The sequence below is a fragment of the Schistocerca cancellata genome, unplaced genomic scaffold (assembly GCF_023864275.1).
Source record: "Schistocerca cancellata isolate TAMUIC-IGC-003103 unplaced genomic scaffold, iqSchCanc2.1 HiC_scaffold_696, whole genome shotgun sequence".
Classification (NCBI taxonomy): domain Eukaryota; kingdom Metazoa; phylum Arthropoda; class Insecta; order Orthoptera; family Acrididae; genus Schistocerca; species Schistocerca cancellata.
Genome location: NW_026046707.1, coordinates 1 through 18,219, shown reverse-complemented (window position 1 = coordinate 18,219; position 18,219 = coordinate 1). Strand labels below are relative to the sequence as shown.

Here is an 18,219-nt window from a genome sequence, read left to right as displayed (position 1 = left end):
ATATTTAAGCTGTGGTTCCCGAAAGTGAGGGTGGGGTGCAACCTCACATCTGACAACTCGTCTAAAATACTCTAAAAAAACGTATTTCCTTCGCACAAGAAAAAACAAGCAAATTTCGCAGTCAGGCTCTGGAGATGAAGCTAGAAACGACGGCAGCACGTTATTTGCGCTCGCACGTCAGATTGGCCGAGCGGTCTAAGGCGCCAGATTTAAGCTCTGGTTCCCGAAAGGGAGCGTGGGTTCGAACCCCACATCTGACAATGAATTTTAAATATTCCAAAACTGCCCATTTCCTTCGTGCGGGAAAGCAAGTAAATTACGCGCAAACAGGTTCGAGAGATATTATTAGAGACGGCAGTGATTACGGAGCTTGCCCTGCAAGTCTGATTGCCTGGCGGTCAGAAGGAATGGAAAGCTGTTAGGAGACATGGCTTTCAGCCAGGCGACCCGGATTCGATTCCCGGTAGCCGAACATACTTTTGTTTGCTGAGTCTTGGCTATTCTCAGGGCGTTTACGTTTTCTTTGTGTTGTGCTTTTTGGGTCCAAGCGTCAAGAAAGCAAAAGTCAACGAAAACAGATACGTGTATAAATGACTGGCAGGGCAGTAACGAAGGTGGATGAGCCGGTGGACCGGGTATTGGACTGCTGACGTGGCCCCATTGCACAGCTCGTCAGCTCAGTAGGTTAGAGCGCCGTGCTGTGAACACAAAGGCCATGTATTCGATCGCAGCAAGTGCCATTTAATTTTTCTCTCGTAAAAGACAGTGCTTCCTCCAGCGAGACACTGCCATGTAAATACCAAGTGACATGCACAACAAGCAATATGTCTGCACGTTTCGCGGCGTTGTGGCTAACGGCCATAGCACGCTGAGTGCAGCGGTTCTCGTCTGTTCATTGTAGTTAAGAACCGTTGGGCGTGGTTAGTACTTGGACGGGTGACCAGCTGGGAGCTCGACCTGCATTTGGCTTCTTTCATTTTGCCTTTTTACTTCGGTTTCGTTGCTGCTTAGCGTTAATGATGCTGTCCAGCACGCTGACGCCACTCTTGCCTCTCGGTACACTAAGGCGCGAATCTGTGGCCACAATAAAATGAAAGGTTCTGTCGTGTGTTTGTCGTTTTTTGGTCTCTCACAGTCGTTTCTCGCGCCTGCCCTCTACATATATGCCCGTTTCCAAGCGTCAGCTTTCGCGTCAGCCGAGCAAAGTCGAGACAAGTCGACACATGGAGACACACGATGCTGTGAAACGAAATCCGGCGACTAGCGCACTGGCTACACGGAGTGAGACGTGGGGCGAAGGAAAACTATTCGTAACGCGACAGTTCTCAGTTACGAGGATCGCGTTACGTTACGTGGAATATCCCTAGAAGAAAAATGTACGTGTCGTGCGGTGGCCGGGAATCGAACCCGGATCAACTGCTTGGGAAGCAACCATGCTGACCGTTACACCACCACCGCATTGCGCTGCGCTTCACTCACGCCGCGATGTGTCGGCTACCCTCCTGCCACCAGAGGCCGAAGGCGAAGGCGCTGTAGGCGCTCAACGCCAGGGCGGAGGTGAGCACATCTGAACGCAGTGTGTAGGTGCTGCTAGGACGATGTAGCGTAACTAGAAGCAGAACTGACAGCCGTTGAAGAAACTGCCCTTTAATTTACAGCAGCGTGATAAAAGAAATATCTAATGTGACGTACTTACTGACGATCCAGAGACGATTGAGCATATGTGTGCCAGTCCAGAAGTAGAAAGCGCGTACGTATCATAGTGTTAAGTTGGTTAGTTTGATGCTCGCCTGGAGCATATCATTGGCTTCCCGTAAGGGTGAAATGCACAGCGTAGCCGTTGATAGGGAACGGCCTTTTCTTGTCATTCGTTGTTTTCTCTGCGCCAATGTAAAAATTGATAATCAGAGTTCTGCTCGTTCTACTAAAGACAGATGGCGTCGGAAAACAACGGTGTAAGGCACCATATTTAAGCTGTGGTTCCCGAAAGTGAGGGTGGGGTGCAACCTCACATCTGACAACTCGTCTAAAATACTCTAAAAAAACGTATTTCCTTCGCACAAGAAAAAACAAGCAAATTTCGCAGTCAGGCTCTGGAGATGAAGCTAGAAACGACGGCAGCACGTTATTTGCGCTCGCACGTCAGATTGGCCGAGCGGTCTAAGGCGCCAGATTTAAGCTCTGGTTCCCGAAAGGGAGCGTGGGTTCGAACCCCACATGTGACAATGAATTTTAAATATTCCAAAACTGCCCATTTCCTTCGTGCGGGAAAGCAAGTAAATTACGCGCAAACAGGTTCGAGAGATATTATTAGAGACGGCAGTGATTACGGAGCTTGCCCTGCAAGTCTGATTGCCTGGCGGTCAGAAGGAATGGAAAGCTGTTAGGAGACATGGCTTTCAGCCAGGCGACCCGGATTCGATTCCCGGTAGCCGAACATACTTTTGTTTGCTGAGTCTTGGCTATTCTCAGGGCGTTTACGTTTTCTTTGTGTTGTGCTTTTTGGGTCCAAGCGTCAAGAAAGCAAAAGTCAACGAAAACAGATACGTGTATAAATGACTGGCAGGGCAGTAACGAAGGTGGATGAGCCGGTGGACCGGGTATTGGACTGCTGACGTGGCCCCATTGCACAGCTCGTCAGCTCAGTAGGTTAGAGCGCCGTGCTGTGAACACAAAGGCCATGTATTCGATCGCAGCAAGTGCCATTTAATTTTTCTCTCGTAAAAGACAGTGCTTCCTCCAGCGAGACACTGCCATGTAAATACCAAGTGACATGCACAACAAGCAATATGTCTGCACGTTTCGCGGCGTTGTGGCTAACGGCCATAGCACGCTGAGTGCAGCGGTTCTCGTCTGTTCATTGTAGTTAAGAACCGTTGGGCGTGGTTAGTACTTGGACGGGTGACCAGCTGGGAGCTCGACCTGCATTTGGCTTCTTTCATTTTGCCTTTTTACTTCGGTTTCGTTGCTGCTTAGCGTTAATGATGCTGTCCAGCACGCTGACGCCACTCTTGCCTCTCGGTACACTAAGGCGCGAATCTGTGGCCACAATAAAATGAAAGGTTCTGTCGTGTGTTTGTCGTTTTTTGGTCTCTCACAGTCGTTTCTCGCGCCTGCCCTCTACATATATGCCCGTTTCCAAGCGTCAGCTTTCGCGTCAGCCGAGCAAAGTCGAGACAAGTCGACACATGGAGACACACGATGCTGTGAAACGAAATCCGGCGACTAGCGCACTGGCTACACGGAGTGAGACGTGGGGCGAAGGAAAACTATTCGTAACGCGACAGTTCTCAGTTACGAGGATCGCGTTACGTTACGTGGAATATCCCTAGAAGAAAAATGTACGTGTCGTGCGGTGGCCGGGAATCGAACCCGGATCAACTGCTTGGGAAGCAACCATGCTGACCGTTACACCACCACCGCATTGCGCTGCGCTGCGCTTCACTCACGCCGCGATGTGTCGGCTACCCTCCTGCCACCAGAGGCCGAAGGCGAAGGCGCTGTAGGCGCTCAACGCCAGGGCGGAGGTGAGCACATCTGAACGCAGTGTGTAGGTGCTGCTAGGACGATGTAGCGTAACTAGAAGCAGAACTGACAGCCGTTGAAGAAACTGCCCTTTAATTTACAGCAGCGTGATAAAAGAAATATCTAATGTGACGTACTTACTGACGATCCAGAGACGATTGAGCATATGTGTGCCAGTCCAGAAGTAGAAAGCGCGTACGTATCATAGTGTTAAGTTGGTTAGTTTGATGCTCGCCTGGAGCATATCATTGGCTTCCCGTAAGGGTGAAATGCACAGCGTAGCCGTTGATAGGGAACGGCCTTTTCTTGTCATTCGTTGTTTTCTCTGCGCCAATGTAAAAATTGATAATCAGAGTTCTGCTCGTTCTACTAAAGACAGATGGCGTCGGAAAACAACGGTGTAAGGCACCATATTTAAGCTGTGGTTCCCGAAAGTGAGGGTGGGGTGCAACCTCACATCTGACAACTCGTCTAAAATACTCTAAAAAAACGTATTTCCTTCGCACAAGAAAAAACAAGCAAATTTCGCAGTCAGGCTCTGGAGATGAAGCTAGAAACGACGGCAGCACGTTATTTGCGCTCGCACGTCAGATTGGCCGAGCGGTCTAAGGCGCCAGATTTAAGCTCTGGTTCCCGAAAGGGAGCGTGGGTTCGAACCCCACATCTGACAATGAATTTTAAATATTCCAAAACTGCCCATTTCCTTCGTGCGGGAAAGCAAGTAAATTACGCGCAAACAGGTTCGACAGATATTATTAGAGACGGCAGTGATTACGGAGCTTGCCCTGCAAGTCTGATTGCCTGGCGGTCAGAAGGAATGGAAAGCTGTTAGGAGACATGGCTTTCAGCCAGGCGACCCGGATTCGATTCCCGGTAGCCGAACATACTTTTGTTTGCTGAGTCTTGGCTATTCTCAGGGCGTTTACGTTTTCTTTGTGTTGTGCTTTTTGGGTCCAAGCGTCAAGAAAGCAAAAGTCAACGAAAACAGATACGTGTATAAATGACTGGCAGGGCAGTAACGAAGGTGGATGAGCCGGTGGACCGGGTATTGGACTGCTGACGTGGCCCCATTGCACAGCTCGTCAGCTCAGTAGGTTAGAGCGCCGTGCTGTGAACACAAAGGCCATGTATTCGATCGCAGCAAGTGCCATTTAATTTTTCTCTCGTAAAAGACAGTGCTTCCTCCAGCGAGACACTGCCATGTAAATACCAAGTGACATGCACAACAAGCAATATGTCTGCACGTTTCGCGGCGTTGTGGCTAACGGCCATAGCACGCTGAGTGCAGCGGTTCTCGTCTGTTCATTGTAGTTAAGAACCGTTGGGCGTGGTTAGTACTTGGACGGGTGACCAGCTGGGAGCTCGACCTGCATTTGGCTTCTTTCATTTTGCCTTTTTACTTCGGTTTCGTTGCTGCTTAGCGTTAATGATGCTGTCCAGCACGCTGACGCCACTCTTGCCTCTCGGTACACTAAGGCGCGAATCTGTGGCCACAATAAAATGAAAGGTTCTGTCGTGTGTTTGTCGTTTTTTGGTCTCTCACAGTCGTTTCTCGCGCCTGCCCTCTACATATATGCCCGTTTCCAAGCGTCAGCTTTCGCGTCAGCCGAGCAAAGTCGAGACAAGTCGACACATGGAGACACACGATGCTGTGAAACGAAATCCGGCGACTAGCGCACTGGCTACACGGAGTGAGACGTGGGGCGAAGGAAAACTATTCGTAACGCGACAGTTCTCAGTTACGAGGATCGCGTTACGTTACGTGGAATATCCCTAGAAGAAAAATGTACGTGTCGTGCGGTGGCCGGGAATCGAACCCGGATCAACTGCTTGGGAAGCAACCATGCTGACCGTTACACCACCACCGCATTGCGCTGCGCTGCGCTTCACTCACGCCGCGATGTGTCGGCTACCCTCCTGCCACCAGAGGCCGAAGGCGAAGGCGCTGTAGGCGCTCAACGCCAGGGCGGAGGTGAGCACATCTGAACGCAGTGTGTAGGTGCTGCTAGGACGATGTAGCGTAACTAGAAGCAGAACTGACAGCCGTTGAAGAAACTGCCCTTTAATTTACAGCAGCGTGATAAAAGAAATATCTAATGTGACGTACTTACTGACGATCCAGAGACGATTGAGCATATGTGTGCCAGTCCAGAAGTAGAAAGCGCGTACGTATCATAGTGTTAAGTTGGTTAGTTTGATGCTCGCCTGGAGCATATCATTGGCTTCCCGTAAGGGTGAAATGCACAGCGTAGCCGTTGATAGGGAACGGCCTTTTCTTGTCATTCGTTGTTTTCTCTGCGCCAATGTAAAAATTGATAATCAGAGTTCTGCTCGTTCTACTAAAGACAGATGGCGTCGGAAAACAACGGTGTAAGGCACCATATTTAAGCTGTGGTTCCCGAAAGTGAGGGTGGGGTGCAACCTCACATCTGACAACTCGTCTAAAATACTCTAAAAAAACGTATTTCCTTCGCACAAGAAAAAACAAGCAAATTTCGCAGTCAGGCTCTGGAGATGAAGCTAGAAACGACGGCAGCACGTTATTTGCGCTCGCACGTCAGATTGGCCGAGCGGTCTAAGGCGCCAGATTTAAGCTCTGGTTCCCGAAAGGGAGCGTGGGTTCGAACCCCACATCTGACAATGAATTTTAAATATTCCAAAACTGCCCATTTCCTTCGTGCGGGAAAGCAAGTAAATTACGCGCAAACAGGTTCGAGAGATATTATTAGAGACGGCAGTGATTACGGAGCTTGCCCTGCAAGTCTGATTGCCTGGCGGTCAGAAGGAATGGAAAGCTGTTAGGAGACATGGCTTTCAGCCAGGCGACCCGGATTCGATTCCCGGTAGCCGAACATACTTTTGTTTGCTGAGTCTTGGCTATTCTCAGGGCGTTTACGTTTTCTTTGTGTTGTGCTTTTTGGGTCCAAGCGTCAAGAAAGCAAAAGTCAACGAAAACAGATACGTGTATAAATGACTGGCAGGGCAGTAACGAAGGTGGATGAGCCGGTGGACCGGGTATTGGACTGCTGACGTGGCCCCATTGCACAGCTCGTCAGCTCAGTAGGTTAGAGCGCCGTGCTGTGAACACAAAGGCCATGTATTCGATCGCAGCAAGTGCCATTTAATTTTTCTCTCGTAAAAGACAGTGCTTCCTCCAGCGAGACACTGCCATGTAAATACCAAGTGACATGCACAACAAGCAATATGTCTGCACGTTTCGCGGCGTTGTGGCTAACGGCCATAGCACGCTGAGTGCAGCGGTTCTCGTCTGTTCATTGTAGTTAAGAACCGTTGGGCGTGGTTAGTACTTGGACGGGTGACCAGCTGGGAGCTCGACCTGCATTTGGCTTCTTTCATTTTGCCTTTTTACTTCGGTTTCGTTGCTGCTTAGCGTTAATGATGCTGTCCAGCACGCTGACGCCACTCTTGCCTCTCGGTACACTAAGGCGCGAATCTGTGGCCACAATAAAATGAAAGGTTCTGTCGTGTGTTTGTCGTTTTTTGGTCTCTCACAGTCGTTTCTCGCGCCTGCCCTCTACATATATGCCCGTTTCCAAGCGTCAGCTTTCGCGTCAGCCGAGCAAAGTCGAGACAAGTCGACACATGGAGACACACGATGCTGTGAAACGAAATCCGGCGACTAGCGCACTGGCTACACGGAGTGAGACGTGGGGCGAAGGAAAACTATTCGTAACGCGACAGTTCTCAGTTACGAGGATCGCGTTACGTTACGTGGAATATCCCTAGAAGAAAAATGTACGTGTCGTGCGGTGGCCGGGAATCGAACCCGGATCAACTGCTTGGGAAGCAACCATGCTGACCGTTACACCACCACCGCATTGCGCTGCGCTGCGCTTCACTCACGCCGCGATGTGTCGGCTACCCTCCTGCCACCAGAGGCCGAAGGCGAAGGCGCTGTAGGCGCTCAACGCCAGGGCGGAGGTGAGCACATCTGAACGCAGTGTGTAGGTGCTGCTAGGACGATGTAGCGTAACTAGAAGCAGAACTGACAGCCGTTGAAGAAACTGCCCTTTAATTTACAGCAGCGTGATAAAAGAAATATCTAATGTGACGTACTTACTGACGATCCAGAGACGATTGAGCATATGTGTGCCAGTCCAGAAGTAGAAAGCGCGTACGTATCATAGTGTTAAGTTGGTTAGTTTGATGCTCGCCTGGAGCATATCATTGGCTTCCCGTAAGGGTGAAATGCACAGCGTAGCCGTTGATAGGGAACGGCCTTTTCTTGTCATTCGTTGTTTTCTCTGCGCCAATGTAAAAATTGATAATCAGAGTTCTGCTCGTTCTACTAAAGACAGATGGCGTCGGAAAACAACGGTGTAAGGCACCATATTTAAGCTGTGGTTCCCGAAAGTGAGGGTGGGGTGCAACCTCACATCTGACAACTCGTCTAAAATACTCTAAAAAACGTATTTCCTTCGCACAAGAAAAAACAAGCAAATTTCGCAGTCAGGCTCTGGAGATGAAGCTAGAAACGACGGCAGCACGTTATTTGCGCTCGCACGTCAGATTGGCCGAGCGGTCTAAGGCGCCAGATTTAAGCTCTGGTTCCCGAAAGGGAGCGTGGGTTCGAACCCCACATCTGACAATGAATTTTAAATATTCCAAAACTGCCCATTTCCTTCGTGCGGGAAAGCAAGTAAATTACGCGCAAACAGGTTCGACAGATATTATTAGAGACGGCAGTGATTACGGAGCTTGCCCTGCAAGTCTGATTGCCTGGCGGTCAGAAGGAATGGAAAGCTGTTAGGAGACATGGCTTTCAGCCAGGCGACCCGGATTCGATTCCCGGTAGCCGAACATACTTTTGTTTGCTGAGTCTTGGCTATTCTCAGGGCGTTTACGTTTTCTTTGTGTTGTGCTTTTTGGGTCCAAGCGTCAAGAAAGCAAAAGTCAACGAAAACAGATACGTGTATAAATGACTGGCAGGGCAGTAACGAAGGTGGATGAGCCGGTGGACCGGGTATTGGACTGCTGACGTGGCCCCATTGCACAGCTCGTCAGCTCAGTAGGTTAGAGCGCCGTGCTGTGAACACAAAGGCCATGTATTCGATCGCAGCAAGTGCCATTTAATTTTTCTCTCGTAAAAGACAGTGCTTCCTCCAGCGAGACACTGCCATGTAAATACCAAGTGACATGCACAACAAGCAATATGTCTGCACGTTTCGCGGCGTTGTGGCTAACGGCCATAGCACGCTGAGTGCAGCGGTTCTCGTCTGTTCATTGTAGTTAAGAACCGTTGGGCGTGGTTAGTACTTGGACGGGTGACCAGCTGGGAGCTCGACCTGCATTTGGCTTCTTTCATTTTGCCTTTTTACTTCGGTTTCGTTGCTGCTTAGCGTTAATGATGCTGTCCAGCACGCTGACGCCACTCTTGCCTCTCGGTACACTAAGGCGCGAATCTGTGGCCACAATAAAATGAAAGGTTCTGTCGTGTGTTTGTCGTTTTTTGGTCTCTCACAGTCGTTTCTCGCGCCTGCCCTCTACATATATGCCCGTTTCCAAGCGTCAGCTTTCGCGTCAGCCGAGCAAAGTCGAGACAAGTCGACACATGGAGACACACGATGCTGTGAAACGAAATCCGGCGACTAGCGCACTGGCTACACGGAGTGAGACGTGGGGCGAAGGAAAACTATTCGTAACGCGACAGTTCTCAGTTACGAGGATCGCGTTACGTTACGTGGAATATCCCTAGAAGAAAAATGTACGTGTCGTGCGGTGGCCGGGAATCGAACCCGGATCAACTGCTTGGGAAGCAACCATGCTGACCGTTACACCACCACCGCATTGCGCTGCGCTGCGCTTCACTCACGCCGCGATGTGTCGGCTACCCTCCTGCCACCAGAGGCCGAAGGCGAAGGCGCTGTAGGCGCTCAACGCCAGGGCGGAGGTGAGCACATCTGAACGCAGTGTGTAGGTGCTGCTAGGACGATGTAGCGTAACTAGAAGCAGAACTGACAGCCGTTGAAGAAACTGCCCTTTAATTTACAGCAGCGTGATAAAAGAAATATCTAATGTGACGTACTTACTGACGATCCAGAGACGATTGAGCATATGTGTGCCAGTCCAGAAGTAGAAAGCGCGTACGTATCATAGTGTTAAGTTGGTTAGTTTGATGCTCGCCTGGAGCATATCATTGGCTTCCCGTAAGGGTGAAATGCACAGCGTAGCCGTTGATAGGGAACGGCCTTTTCTTGTCATTCGTTGTTTTCTCTGCGCCAATGTAAAAATTGATAATCAGAGTTCTGCTCGTTCTACTAAAGACAGATGGCGTCGGAAAACAACGGTGTAAGGCACCATATTTAAGCTGTGGTTCCCGAAAGTGAGGGTGGGGTGCAACCTCACATCTGACAACTCGTCTAAAATACTCTAAAAAAACGTATTTCCTTCGCACAAGAAAAAACAAGCAAATTTCGCAGTCAGGCTCTGGAGATGAAGCTAGAAACGACGGCAGCACGTTATTTGCGCTCGCACGTCAGATTGGCCGAGCGGTCTAAGGCGCCAGATTTAAGCTCTGGTTCCCGAAAGGGAGCGTGGGTTCGAACCCCACATCTGACAATGAATTTTAAATATTCCAAAACTGCCCATTTCCTTCGTGCGGGAAAGCAAGTAAATTACGCGCAAACAGGTTCGACAGATATTATTAGAGACGGCAGTGATTACGGAGCTTGCCCTGCAAGTCTGATTGCCTGGCGGTCAGAAGGAATGGAAAGCTGTTAGGAGACATGGCTTTCAGCCAGGCGACCCGGATTCGATTCCCGGTAGCCGAACATACTTTTGTTTGCTGAGTCTTGGCTATTCTCAGGGCGTTTACGTTTTCTTTGTGTTGTGCTTTTTGGGTCCAAGCGTCAAGAAAGCAAAAGTCAACGAAAACAGATACGTGTATAAATGACTGGCAGGGCAGTAACGAAGGTGGATGAGCCGGTGGACCGGGTATTGGACTGCTGACGTGGCCCCATTGCACAGCTCGTCAGCTCAGTAGGTTAGAGCGCCGTGCTGTGAACACAAAGGCCATGTATTCGATCGCAGCAAGTGCCATTTAATTTTTCTCTCGTAAAAGACAGTGCTTCCTCCAGCGAGACACTGCCATGTAAATACCAAGTGACATGCACAACAAGCAATATGTCTGCACGTTTCGCGGCGTTGTGGCTAACGGCCATAGCACGCTGAGTGCAGCGGTTCTCGTCTGTTCATTGTAGTTAAGAACCGTTGGGCGTGGTTAGTACTTGGACGGGTGACCAGCTGGGAGCTCGACCTGCATTTGGCTTCTTTCATTTTGCCTTTTTACTTCGGTTTCGTTGCTGCTTAGCGTTAATGATGCTGTCCAGCACGCTGACGCCACTCTTGCCTCTCGGTACACTAAGGCGCGAATCTGTGGCCACAATAAAATGAAAGGTTCTGTCGTGTGTTTGTCGTTTTTTGGTCTCTCACAGTCGTTTCTCGCGCCTGCCCTCTACATATATGCCCGTTTCCAAGCGTCAGCTTTCGCGTCAGCCGAGCAAAGTCGAGACAAGTCGACACATGGAGACACACGATGCTGTGAAACGAAATCCGGCGACTAGCGCACTGGCTACACGGAGTGAGACGTGGGGCGAAGGAAAACTATTCGTAACGCGACAGTTCTCAGTTACGAGGATCGCGTTACGTTACGTGGAATATCCCTAGAAGAAAAATGTACGTGTCGTGCGGTGGCCGGGAATCGAACCCGGATCAACTGCTTGGGAAGCAACCATGCTGACCGTTACACCACCACCGCATTGCGCTGCGCTGCGCTTCACTCACGCCGCGATGTGTCGGCTACCCTCCTGCCACCAGAGGCCGAAGGCGAAGGCGCTGTAGGCGCTCAACGCCAGGGCGGAGGTGAGCACATCTGAACGCAGTGTGTAGGTGCTGCTAGGACGATGTAGCGTAACTAGAAGCAGAACTGACAGCCGTTGAAGAAACTGCCCTTTAATTTACAGCAGCGTGATAAAAGAAATATCTAATGTGACGTACTTACTGACGATCCAGAGACGATTGAGCATATGTGTGCCAGTCCAGAAGTAGAAAGCGCGTACGTATCATAGTGTTAAGTTGGTTAGTTTGATGCTCGCCTGGAGCATATCATTGGCTTCCCGTAAGGGTGAAATGCACAGCGTAGCCGTTGATAGGGAACGGCCTTTTCTTGTCATTCGTTGTTTTCTCTGCGCCAATGTAAAAATTGATAATCAGAGTTCTGCTCGTTCTACTAAAGACAGATGGCGTCGGAAAACAACGGTGTAAGGCACCATATTTAAGCTGTGGTTCCCGAAAGTGAGGGTGGGGTGCAACCTCACATCTGACAACTCGTCTAAAATACTCTAAAAAAACGTATTTCCTTCGCACAAGAAAAAACAAGCAAATTTCGCAGTCAGGCTCTGGAGATGAAGCTAGAAACGACGGCAGCACGTTATTTGCGCTCGCACGTCAGATTGGCCGAGCGGTCTAAGGCGCCAGATTTAAGCTCTGGTTCCCGAAAGGGAGCGTGGGTTCGAACCCCACATCTGACAATGAATTTTAAATATTCCAAAACTGCCCATTTCCTTCGTGCGGGAAAGCAAGTAAATTACGCGCAAACAGGTTCGAGAGATATTATTAGAGACGGCAGTGATTACGGAGCTTGCCCTGCAAGTCTGATTGCCTGGCGGTCAGAAGGAATGGAAAGCTGTTAGGAGACATGGCTTTCAGCCAGGCGACCCGGATTCGATTCCCGGTAGCCGAACATACTTTTGTTTGCTGAGTCTTGGCTATTCTCAGGGCGTTTACGTTTTCTTTGTGTTGTGCTTTTTGGGTCCAAGCGTCAAGAAAGCAAAAGTCAACGAAAACAGATACGTGTATAAATGACTGGCAGGGCAGTAACGAAGGTGGATGAGCCGGTGGACCGGGTATTGGACTGCTGACGTGGCCCCATTGCACAGCTCGTCAGCTCAGTAGGTTAGAGCGCCGTGCTGTGAACACAAAGGCCATGTATTCGATCGCAGCAAGTGCCATTTAATTTTTCTCTCGTAAAAGACAGTGCTTCCTCCAGCGAGACACTGCCATGTAAATACCAAGTGACATGCACAACAAGCAATATGTCTGCACGTTTCGCGGCGTTGTGGCTAACGGCCATAGCACGCTGAGTGCAGCGGTTCTCGTCTGTTCATTGTAGTTAAGAACCGTTGGGCGTGGTTAGTACTTGGACGGGTGACCAGCTGGGAGCTCGACCTGCATTTGGCTTCTTTCATTTTGCCTTTTTACTTCGGTTTCGTTGCTGCTTAGCGTTAATGATGCTGTCCAGCACGCTGACGCCACTCTTGCCTCTCGGTACACTAAGGCGCGAATCTGTGGCCACAATAAAATGAAAGGTTCTGTCGTGTGTTTGTCGTTTTTTGGTCTCTCACAGTCGTTTCTCGCGCCTGCCCTCTACATATATGCCCGTTTCCAAGCGTCAGCTTTCGCGTCAGCCGAGCAAAGTCGAGACAAGTCGACACATGGAGACACACGATGCTGTGAAACGAAATCCGGCGACTAGCGCACTGGCTACACGGAGTGAGACGTGGGGCGAAGGAAAACTATTCGTAACGCGACAGTTCTCAGTTACGAGGATCGCGTTACGTTACGTGGAATATCCCTAGAAGAAAAATGTACGTGTCGTGCGGTGGCCGGGAATCGAACCCGGATCAACTGCTTGGGAAGCAACCATGCTGACCGTTACACCACCACCGCATTGCGCTGCGCTTCACTCACGCCGCGATGTGTCGGCTACCCTCCTGCCACCAGAGGCCGAAGGCGAAGGCGCTGTAGGCGCTCAACGCCAGGGCGGAGGTGAGCACATCTGAACGCAGTGTGTAGGTGCTGCTAGGACGATGTAGCGTGTAACTAGAAGCAGAACTGACAGCCGTTGAAGAAACTGCCCTTTAATTTACAGCAGCGTGATAAAAGAAATATCTAATGTGACGTACTTACTGACGATCCAGAGACGATTGAGCATATGTGTGCCAGTCCAGAAGTAGAAAGCGCGTACGTATCATAGTGTTAAGTTGGTTAGTTTGATGCTCGCCTGGAGCATATCATTGGCTTCCCGTAAGGGTGAAATGCACAGCGTAGCCGTTGATAGGGAACGGCCTTTTCTTGTCATTCGTTGTTTTCTCTGCGCCAATGTAAAAATTGATAATCAGAGTTCTGCTCGTTCTACTAAAGACAGATGGCGTCGGAAAACAACGGTGTAAGGCACCATATTTAAGCTGTGGTTCCCGAAAGTGAGGGTGGGGTGCAACCTCACATCTGACAACTCGTCTAAAATACTCTAAAAAAACGTATTTCCTTCGCACAAGAAAAAACAAGCAAATTTCGCAGTCAGGCTCTGGAGATGAAGCTAGAAACGACGGCAGCACGTTATTTGCGCTCGCACGTCAGATTGGCCGAGCGGTCTAAGGCGCCAGATTTAAGCTCTGGTTCCCGAAAGGGAGCGTGGGTTCGAACCCCACATCTGACAATGAATTTTAAATATTCCAAAACTGCCCATTTCCTTCGTGCGGGAAAGCAAGTAAATTACGCGCAAACAGGTTCGACAGATATTATTAGAGACGGCAGTGATTACGGAGCTTGCCCTGCAAGTCTGATTGCCTGGCGGTCAGAAGGAATGGAAAGCTGTTAGGAGACATGGCTTTCAGCCAGGCGACCCGGATTCGATTCCCGGTAGCCGAACATACTTTTGTTTTGCTGAGTCTTGGCTATTCTCAGGGCGTTTACGTTTTCTTTGTGTTGTGCTTTTTGGGTCCAAGCGTCAAGAAAGCAAAAGTCAACGAAAACAGATACGTGTATAAATGACTGGCAGGGCAGTAACGAAGGTGGATGAGCCGGTGGACCGGGTATTGGACTGCTGACGTGGCCCCATTGCACAGCTCGTCAGCTCAGTAGGTTAGAGCGCCGTGCTGTGAACACAAAGGCCATGTATTCGATCGCAGCAAGTGCCATTTAATTTTTCTCTCGTAAAAGACAGTGCTTCCTCCAGCGAGACACTGCCATGTAAATACCAAGTGACATGCACAACAAGCAATATGTCTGCACGTTTCGCGGCGTTGTGGCTAACGGCCATAGCACGCTGAGTGCAGCGGTTCTCGTCTGTTCATTGTAGTTAAGAACCGTTGGGCGTGGTTAGTACTTGGACGGGTGACCAGCTGGGAGCTCGACCTGCATTTGGATTCTTTCATTTTGCCTTTTTACTTCGGTTTCGTTGCTGCTTAGCGTTAATGATGCTGTCCAGCACGCTGACGCCACTCTTGCCTCTCGGTACACTAAGGCGCGAATCTGTGGCCACAATAAAATGAAAGGTTCTGTCGTGTGTTTGTCGTTTTTTTGGTCTCTCACAGTCGTTTCTCTCGCGCCTGCCCTCTACATATATGCCCGTTTTCCAAGCGTCAGCTTTCGCGTCAGCCGAGCAAAGTCGAGACAAGTCGACACATGGAGACACACGATGCTGTGAAACGAAATCCGGCGACTAGCGCACTGGCTACACGGAGTGAGACGTGGGGCGAAGGAAAACTATTCGTAACGCGACAGTTCTCAGTTACGAGGATCGCGTTACGTTACGTGGAATATCCCTAGAAGAAAAATGTACGTGTCGTGCGGTGGCCGGGAATCGAACCCGGATCAACTGCTTGGGAAGCAACCATGCTGACCGTTACACCACCACTGCATTGCGCTGCGCTTCACTCACGCCGCGATGTGTCGGCTACCCTCCTGCCACCAGAGGCCGAAGGCGAAGGCGCTGTAGGCGCTCAACGCCAGGGCGGAGGTGAGCACATCTGAACGCAGTGTGTAGGTGCTGCTAGGACGATGTAGCGTAACTAGAAGCAGAACTGACAGCCGTTGAAGAAACTGCCCTTTAATTTACAGCAGCGTGATAAAAGAAATATCTAATGTGACGTACTTACTGACGATCCAGAGACGATTGAGCATATGTGTGCCAGTCCAGAAGTAGAAAGCGCGTACGTATCATAGTGTTAAGTTGGTTAGTTTGATGCTCGCCTGGAGCATATCATTGGCTTCCCGTAAGGGTGAAATGCACAGCGTAGCCGTTGATAGGGAACGGCCTTTTCTTGTCATTCGTTGTTTTCTCTGCGCCAATGTAAAAATTGATAATCAGAGTTCTGCTCGTTCTACTAAAGACAGATGGCGTCGGAAAACAACGGTGTAAGGCACCATATTTAAGCTGTGGTTCCCGAAAGTGAGGGTGGGGTGCAACCTCACATCTGACAACTCGTCTAAAATACTCTAAAAAAAACGTATTTCCTTCGCACAAGAAAAAACAAGCAAATTTCGCAGTCAGGCTCTGGAGATGAAGCTAGAAACGACGGCAGCACGTTATTTGCGCTCGCACGTCAGATTGGCCGAGCGGTCTAAGGCGCCAGATTTAAGCTCTGGTTCCCGAAAGGGAGCGTGGGTTCGAACCCCACATCTGACAATGAATTTTAAATATTCCAAAACTGCCCATTTCCTTCGTGCGGGAAAGCAAGTAAATTACGCGCAAACAGGTTCGAGAGATATTATTAGAGACGGCAGTGATTACGGAGCTTGCCCTGCAAGTCTGATTGCCTGGCGGTCAGAAGGAATGGAAAGCTGTTAGGAGACATGGCTTTCAGCCAGGCGACCCGGATTCGATTCCCGGTAGCCGAACATACTTTTGTTTGCTGAGTCTTGGCTATTCTCAGGGCGTTTACGTTTTCTTTGTGTTGTGCTTTTTGGGTCCAAGCGTCAAGAAAGCAAAAGTCAACGAAAACAGATACGTGTATAAATGACTGGCAGGGCAGTAACGAAGGTGGATGAGCCGGTGGACCGGGTATTGGACTGCTGACGTGGCCCCATTGCACAGCTCGTCAGCTCAGTAGGTTAGAGCGCCGTGCTGTGAACACAAAGGCCATGTATTCGATCGCAGCAAGTGCCATTTAATTTTTCTCTCGTAAAAGACAGTGCTTCCTCCAGCGAGACACTGCCATGTAAATACCAAGTGACATGCACAACAAGCAATATGTCTGCACGTTTCGCGGCGTTGTGGCTAACGGCCATAGCACGCTGAGTGCAGCGGTTCTCGTCTGTTCATTGTAGTTAAGAACCGTTGGGCGTGGTTAGTACTTGGACGGGTGACCAGCTGGGAGCTCGACCTGCATTTGGCTTCTTTCATTTTGCCTTTTTACTTCGGTTTCGTTGCTGCTTAGCGTTAATGATGCTGTCCAGCACGCTGACGCCACTCTTGCCTCTCGGTACACTAAGGCGCGAATCTGTGGCCACAATAAAATGAAAGGTTCTGTCGTGTGTTTGTCGTTTTTTGGTCTCTCACAGTCGTTTCTCGCGCCTGCCCTCTACATATATGCCCGTTTCCAAGCGTCAGCTTTCGCGTCAGCCGAGCAAAGTCGAGACAAGTCGACACATGGAGACACACGATGCTGTGAAACGAAATCCGGCGACTAGCGCACTGGCTACACGGAGTGAGACGTGGGGCGAAGGAAAACTATTCGTAACGCGACAGTTCTCAGTTACGAGGATCGCGTTACGTTACGTGGAATATCCCTAGAAGAAAAATGTACGTGTCGTGCGGTGGCCGGGAATCGAACCCGGATCAACTGCTTGGGAAGCAACCATGCTGACCGTTACACCACCACTGCATTGCGCTGCGCTTCACTCACGCCGCGATGTGTCGGCTACCCTCCTGCCACCAGAGGCCGAAGGCGAAGGCGCTGTAGGCGCTCAACGCCAGGGCGGAGGTGAGCACATCTGAACGCAGTGTGTAGGTGCTGCTAGGACGATGTAGCGTAACTAGAAGCAGAACTGACAGCCGTTGAAGAAACTGCCCTTTAATTTACAGCAGCGTGATAAAAGAAATATCTAATGTGACGTACTTACTGACGATCCAGAGACGATTGAGCATATGTGTGCCAGTCCAGAAGTAGAAAGCGCGTACGTATCATAGTGTTAAGTTGGTTAGTTTGATGCTCGCCTGGAGCATATCATTGGCTTCCCGTAAGGGTGAAATGCACAGCGTAGCCGTTGATAGGGAACGGCCTTTTCTTGTCATTCGTTGTTTTCTCTGCGCCAATGTAAAAATTGATAATCAGAGTTCTGCTCGTTCTACTAAAGACAGATGGCGTCGGAAAACAACGGTGTAAGGCACCATATTTAAGCTGTGGTTCCCGAAAGTGAGGGTGGGGTGCAACCTCACATCTGACAACTCGTCTAAAATACTCTAAAAAAACGTATTTCCTTCGCACAAGAAAAAACAAGCAAATTTCGCAGTCAGGCTCTGGAGATGAAGCTAGAAACGACGGCAGCACGTTATTTGCGCTCGCACGTCAGATTGGCCGAGCGGTCTAAGGCGCCAGATTTAAGCTCTGGTTCCCGAAAGGGAGCGTGGGTTCGAACCCCACATCTGACAATGAATTTTAAATATTCCAAAACTGCCCATTTCCTTCGTGCGGGAAAGCAAGTAAATTACGCGCAAACAGGTTCGAGAGATATTATTAGAGACGGCAGTGATTACGGAGCTTGCCCTGCAAGTCTGATTGCCTGGCGGTCAGAAGGAATGGAAAGCTGTTAGGAGACATGGCTTTCAGCCAGGCGACCCGGATTCGATTCCCGGTAGCCGAACATACTTTTGTTTGCTGAGTCTTGGCTATT

At 49.9% G+C, this 18,219-nt stretch overlaps 19 non-coding genes across 19 annotated transcripts; 10 read left to right on the top strand and 9 right to left on the bottom strand.

The window, feature by feature from the left end:
- The first annotated feature begins 176 nt into the window (after positions 1-176).
- Positions 177-260, top strand: Trnal-uaa (transfer RNA leucine (anticodon UAA)). Its single transcript has one exon. It is a non-coding gene; the product is annotated as a tRNA-Leu (tRNA).
- A 1,126-nt stretch (positions 261-1,386) lies between these two features.
- On the bottom strand, positions 1,387-1,458 carry Trnag-ccc (transfer RNA glycine (anticodon CCC)). Its single transcript has one exon. It is a non-coding gene; the product is annotated as a tRNA-Gly (tRNA).
- A 683-nt stretch (positions 1,459-2,141) lies between these two features.
- Trnal-uaa (transfer RNA leucine (anticodon UAA)) lies at positions 2,142-2,225 on the top strand. Its single transcript has one exon. It is a non-coding gene; the product is annotated as a tRNA-Leu (tRNA).
- A 1,126-nt stretch (positions 2,226-3,351) lies between these two features.
- Positions 3,352-3,423, bottom strand: Trnag-ccc (transfer RNA glycine (anticodon CCC)). Its single transcript has one exon. It is a non-coding gene; the product is annotated as a tRNA-Gly (tRNA).
- A 688-nt stretch (positions 3,424-4,111) lies between these two features.
- On the top strand, positions 4,112-4,195 carry Trnal-uaa (transfer RNA leucine (anticodon UAA)). Its single transcript has one exon. It is a non-coding gene; the product is annotated as a tRNA-Leu (tRNA).
- A 1,126-nt stretch (positions 4,196-5,321) lies between these two features.
- Trnag-ccc (transfer RNA glycine (anticodon CCC)) lies at positions 5,322-5,393 on the bottom strand. Its single transcript has one exon. It is a non-coding gene; the product is annotated as a tRNA-Gly (tRNA).
- Positions 5,394-6,081: 688 nt separating this feature from the next.
- Positions 6,082-6,165, top strand: Trnal-uaa (transfer RNA leucine (anticodon UAA)). Its single transcript has one exon. It is a non-coding gene; the product is annotated as a tRNA-Leu (tRNA).
- A 1,126-nt stretch (positions 6,166-7,291) lies between these two features.
- On the bottom strand, positions 7,292-7,363 carry Trnag-ccc (transfer RNA glycine (anticodon CCC)). The gene has a single exon. It is a non-coding gene; the product is annotated as a tRNA-Gly (tRNA).
- Positions 7,364-8,050: 687 nt separating this feature from the next.
- On the top strand, positions 8,051-8,134 carry Trnal-uaa (transfer RNA leucine (anticodon UAA)). Its single transcript has one exon. It is a non-coding gene; the product is annotated as a tRNA-Leu (tRNA).
- A 1,126-nt stretch (positions 8,135-9,260) lies between these two features.
- On the bottom strand, positions 9,261-9,332 carry Trnag-ccc (transfer RNA glycine (anticodon CCC)). The gene has a single exon. It is a non-coding gene; the product is annotated as a tRNA-Gly (tRNA).
- Positions 9,333-10,020: 688 nt separating this feature from the next.
- Positions 10,021-10,104, top strand: Trnal-uaa (transfer RNA leucine (anticodon UAA)). Its single transcript has one exon. It is a non-coding gene; the product is annotated as a tRNA-Leu (tRNA).
- Positions 10,105-11,230: 1,126 nt separating this feature from the next.
- Trnag-ccc (transfer RNA glycine (anticodon CCC)) lies at positions 11,231-11,302 on the bottom strand. Its single transcript has one exon. It is a non-coding gene; the product is annotated as a tRNA-Gly (tRNA).
- Positions 11,303-11,990: 688 nt separating this feature from the next.
- Positions 11,991-12,074, top strand: Trnal-uaa (transfer RNA leucine (anticodon UAA)). Its single transcript has one exon. It is a non-coding gene; the product is annotated as a tRNA-Leu (tRNA).
- Positions 12,075-13,200: 1,126 nt separating this feature from the next.
- Trnag-ccc (transfer RNA glycine (anticodon CCC)) lies at positions 13,201-13,272 on the bottom strand. The gene has a single exon. It is a non-coding gene; the product is annotated as a tRNA-Gly (tRNA).
- Positions 13,273-13,957: 685 nt separating this feature from the next.
- On the top strand, positions 13,958-14,041 carry Trnal-uaa (transfer RNA leucine (anticodon UAA)). The gene has a single exon. It is a non-coding gene; the product is annotated as a tRNA-Leu (tRNA).
- A 1,131-nt stretch (positions 14,042-15,172) lies between these two features.
- Trnag-ccc (transfer RNA glycine (anticodon CCC)) lies at positions 15,173-15,244 on the bottom strand. The gene has a single exon. It is a non-coding gene; the product is annotated as a tRNA-Gly (tRNA).
- A 684-nt stretch (positions 15,245-15,928) lies between these two features.
- Positions 15,929-16,012, top strand: Trnal-uaa (transfer RNA leucine (anticodon UAA)). Its single transcript has one exon. It is a non-coding gene; the product is annotated as a tRNA-Leu (tRNA).
- Positions 16,013-17,138: 1,126 nt separating this feature from the next.
- On the bottom strand, positions 17,139-17,210 carry Trnag-ccc (transfer RNA glycine (anticodon CCC)). The gene has a single exon. It is a non-coding gene; the product is annotated as a tRNA-Gly (tRNA).
- Positions 17,211-17,893: 683 nt separating this feature from the next.
- Positions 17,894-17,977, top strand: Trnal-uaa (transfer RNA leucine (anticodon UAA)). Its single transcript has one exon. It is a non-coding gene; the product is annotated as a tRNA-Leu (tRNA).
- The last annotated feature ends 242 nt before the right edge of the window (positions 17,978-18,219 follow it).